This window comes from Mus caroli, chromosome X, assembly GCF_900094665.2.
Source record: "Mus caroli chromosome X, CAROLI_EIJ_v1.1, whole genome shotgun sequence".
NCBI lineage: Eukaryota > Metazoa > Chordata > Mammalia > Rodentia > Muridae > Mus > Mus caroli.
In genome coordinates this window covers 141,444,867-141,449,989 of record NC_034589.1, presented here as the reverse complement: position 1 = coordinate 141,449,989, position 5,123 = coordinate 141,444,867, and positions in this window count along the sequence as shown.

Here is a 5,123-nt window from a genome sequence, read left to right as displayed (position 1 = left end):
CATGTTCTCTGAATAACTTTGGACACTCAGATTGTCTCTTTGTAGGCTGCTCACAGGATAGTGATGCCTCCTGATATAAGGTTATTTATGGAGACAGCAGCAGCTGCAGGTGCTCCGTGTAGTATGGATGACAAAGGGCATACAGGAGGACCCTGTGACCTCATGATCCACACCAAGACCCCCAAGTACTGACATGAGGTCACTAGGAATGACAAGGAATACACATCCTTTGGCTGTCTCTTTGCCTTTCCAGACACTGAGCTCTGGGCAAAAATCAACATCTATACATCCACCTGACACTGACATAACAGGCAGAAAATAGAAGAGTTTCTAACAGCTAACAGAAGGGTATCAGGTTTCATCATTATAGGCTCAGGTGCTATTAAAAGGATAAATAATCTTCAGTAAAGATGATTGACATATGTTGCATTTTATCAGATGGAAGTTTATGCCACTTTTCATATCTTTTTAGAGATACTCCAGATATATAGCCTAGGCTGGCCTGGAACTCTTTAACAACACTCTTGGCTCATCCTCCTGAGGTCAGGGATCACAGATTAATATCATGTAATCATATTATCATTTTTTACAGTTTAGGCTTTAATGAAACAGCAAAACCATCCAGGGTTTGTTTTAGCATTGGAATTGCTGGTTTTAATAAGGCTATCTATAATTCTCAGTCTGCATCCATTCACATGGATGACTTCCTATATAACCAATATCAAATTCAAGATGGAGCAAAAGATTGTGTGCCCCATCAATGGAAGTCTGAGTGGTAAGGGTGACATAAAGATGTGATTGCATCTGGACCAGTGTGTGTGTGTGTTTTAGATGTTCTTTTTTATTATTAGATATTTTCTTCATTTACATTTCAAATACTATCCTGAAAGTCCCCTATACCCTCCCTCTGCCCTGCTCCCCTACCCACCCACTCCCTGGACCAGTATTTTGAGCCACAATAGAGAGTTAGCAGTTGATGCAGGACAATTAGCTCAGTAGCACTGCCCACTCCCTGATAAATTCCATTTAGAAGCTGATTCCTCAGTCTAAGAATTGTTCCCACCAAGGAGATTTTGAAAACAGATCTTAAACAGTATCGTTATTCTTTTTTTTTTAAAAAAATTATTTATAGCCGGGCGATGGTGGCGCATGCCTTTAATCCCAGCACTTGGGAGGCAGAGAGGCAGGAGGATTTCTTAGTTCGAGGCCAGCCTGGTCTACAGAGTGAGTTCCAGGACAGCCAGGGCTATACAGAGAAACCCTATCTCAAAAATAAATAAATTAATTAAAAAATAAATTATTTATTTTATGTATATGAGTACACTGTCACTGTCTTCAGACACACCAGAAGAGGGCATCGGATCCCATTACATGGTGGTTGTGAGCTACCATGTGGTTGCTGGGAATTGAACTCAGGACCTCTTAATCACTGAGCCATCTCTGCAGCCCCATTCTTCTTCTTCTTAATATGGTTTCATAATTGAAGGAACTTTTCACACATAGCTAAGATAACAATGTCACCAGAGTAAAAAGTCTATTGTTAATGGGGATGGAATTTCTTATGGTGTTTTTTAAAACTCTTTCTAATATGTATAAAAAATTTGAATTTCTCTCTAAACAACTCTCCATCTGCAACCACAAACACTACCAGACTCCAATCTGATTATTTTCCCTTATACATGAATGCCTATGATAAAGTATTCTTATAAAGTAGATCAGAAGAAAAGATTAACAGCTAATAATAAAATGCAATTATGACAATGTTAATAATGAAAGAAATGTAACTGTGCTCTCTTAAAATATTGTATATGTGTATTTGGTTTTTATGCTAACTGAGACCATGAAAATGGAATCCTTACATAAGAGTAGACTACTATTTTAGAGTGTTGCTTTGCACATGGACAATACTTCACAATCTGACTTTGACATTGCTGGGCAACTTCTGTACTCATTAAAAGATCTCTGTTGGGGCTGGAGAGATGGCTCAGAAGCTAAGAGCACTGACTGGTCTTCCAGAGGTTCTGAGTTCAAATCCCAGCAACCACATGGTGGCTCACAACCGCCCGTAATGAAATCTGATGCCCTCTTCTGGTGTGTCTGAAGTCAGCGACAGTGTACTTAAGATATAATAAATAAATATATTTAAAAAAAAAGATTTCTGTTTTCCACTCCTGAAGCTTCTCTACTTTTTCTTTTTCTTTTTTTAAAGATCTATTTATTTATTATATGTAAGTACACTGTAGCTGTCTTCAGACACCCCAGAAGAGGGCATCAGATTTCGTTACGGATGGTTGTGAGCCGTTCAAACGGTTCAAATCCATTGCTGGGATTTGAACTTGGGACCTCCGGAAGAGCAGTCGGCGCTCTTAACCACTGAACCATCTCACCAGCCCCCTTCCCTACTTTTTCTTGAAGGACATTTTGTCAATGAGTATCCTTTATTCCGAGTCCTCACCTGTCAAAACCCTACACTTACTGCGGATCTCCAAGATGTTTGGGGCCAGCATGAGCTAAATAAGACCTTCTTTCAAGAAACCAAGAAACAAATAAATAAAACAAAAGTGGGTAATGGATGAAATAAAAGCTCTATTTTGTGTTTCTTTGTAGTCCTGGATGTCTTGGATCTTGTTATGTGGACCAGGCTGACCTCGAACTCAGAGATCTGCCTCCTTCTGCCCCATGAATTCTGCCCAGCATATCCACTTATTTTTAAAAATTTGTGAGTTTTTTTTTAATAGTGTCAATATTAGCTCAAACTGGCCTGGAACTCAGTATGTAGTACAGATTGACCTCAAACTCTGTATCCTTCTGCTGCCACATCTGGAGTACTGGGATTATAAGAACATGCCACTGTGCTGGGCATGGTGGCACACGCCTTTAATCCCAGTACTCAGGAGGCAGAGGTAGGCGAATTTCTGAGTTCGAGGCCAGCCTGGTCTACAGAGTGACTTCCAGGACAGCCAGGACTACATAGAGAAACCCTGTCTCAAAAAAAAAACAAAAAAAACCAAAAAACAAAAAAACCAAACCAAAACAAAAAAAAGAATGTGCCACTGTCCCCATCTTCCATTTACTTTCTCCTAGTTGCAAGACAGGCAGCCTGTCAGTTGTGATTATGTAAAAAAATTCATGTAACTCATATGCTTTTTAAAACAAAAGACCTATGGCTTTATACTGCCCAGGTTGTCATAAACTCCTGGGCTCAAATGATCCTCCTGCCTCACCTTCCTGACTCACCTCAGGGGCTTGGCAACCAATCTGACTCACATATGTGACATATTAAAGAACATGCCACCATAGAGGCTGAACCAAGAGGTTCATGATTTCTAGGACATCCTGAAAGATCCTGACAGAATGTAAAAGGTCACAGAAGCCTTGAAATTGGCAAAATAGATTTCATTGTTAGCAGAACTAGCTTCACTGGTTTAGAAAAATAGAGGTGCACAATGCTCTGGCTGCTCCTAGAACCCATGTGTCTGCCAATGTTTTGACCGTTCCTTGAACCCATGTGTGTGCCCACTGATGAAGCCCATTGCCAGGTGTTTATGATATTGGTTGCTGGGGAAGAGTTGAAAAATCTCCCCAGCAACCACAGCCTGACCAATCCTGAGTTGCTGCACCTGCACCAGACTCTTTCCTTGTATGCCTCCCATATCCATTTCTTGAGAAATCATTTTAGAATAGATATTGTTTAGATTGGTAAATCCCCTACTCCCTCCTTCTCCTTTCCTCCTTAGGGCCTATAAAAACTGGGACCCCTTTCCCCTCGGGGTCGACTCTTCTACCCCTGCGTGGGATATGAGTTGTCCCCAGAGCTTTGGCTTTCCCCAATAAAGCCTCATGTGGTTTGCAACAAGCTTGGTCTCTCGTGAGTTCTTTGGGGTTCACTATTATCCCGAGACTTGAGTGAGGGTCTCCCTTCAGGGGCCTTTTAATCCTGGGTCACATGGTAAGCTCCAGGGAGATTTGGATTATATTGGAAGACTCTATGTCATCAACAGACCATATCCTAAAATGATACAGAATTGCAGGAGATCTCTAAGGGTCACCTAGTATCCCATGAATGTTTAGGAATAAACATACCCACCCAGAGAAACCTGTCTAATGAGACTACTGAATGCTGGCACTAGGCAAACCTTATGTTTGCTTGAGAAAAACATGTCTTTCAGAAGAGGCGTGGGTGCTCTAACCAAAGTAAGTTAAAACAACTCTCTGGGTCTTAATGTTTTCATTTGTACACTGGGGTGACAGATATATTCACATGTTTGTTAAGAGGACTTGTGTACCATGTGTCTGACATACATCAGGTACTCTGTGAAGTGAAGATAGTTTTTCCTTGTAGAGGCTTTCTATTTCAACACAAAGCTGGGCCCAGTATACAAACTCTAAATGTGAAATGTGAAGTACCCTGGTGATAGTCATAGACAGGCTACATGGACCCTCTTCAGATCACTGCATAGTTCTCTACAGAGATCCATAAATATTGCAACTAACATTATTCTATGTGAAAGCCTTTCAAGATCTGATTGGGTAGATGAGGGAGTATTTATCATTTTGTTTTACCACTGGCAGATCTGCAGCTAATTCCAGTGTTTGCAACAATAACTAGTAGAACACTGGAGTAAGGTGACAATGGCAAAAAGGATAGCTTCATGTTGTAGAAGTCTTCCTTTAACCACCCTCTTACTTTCTAATTGTGACAGTTTTCCTGCCACTCTGAATTCATAGGAATATGGTATATTAAGGGGAAAATAGTATTGCCTTTTATCCGTTTTGTTCCTTAGGGGTTTTTGTTTGTTTGTTTTATTTTGGTATTAAAGTATCATATTTTCTACCATTGACTTGCATTTTCAGCCCCCTTGCCTTATTAGATTAATTTTTATATTATGTGAATGTGTTTGCCTAAATGTACTGTGTACTATGTACATGCCAGGTGGCTGAGGAGGTCAGGAATGGGTATTGGCTCCCTTCGAAGTAGAGTTAGAGATGGTTGTCAGCCATCATGTAGGAACTAAGTCCTAGTTCTTTGGGTTTTTGTTTGTTGTTTTTGTTCATTTGTTTTTTTTGTTTTTGTTTGTTTTTTCGAGACAGGGCTTCTCTGTGTAGCCCTGGCTGCCCTGGAA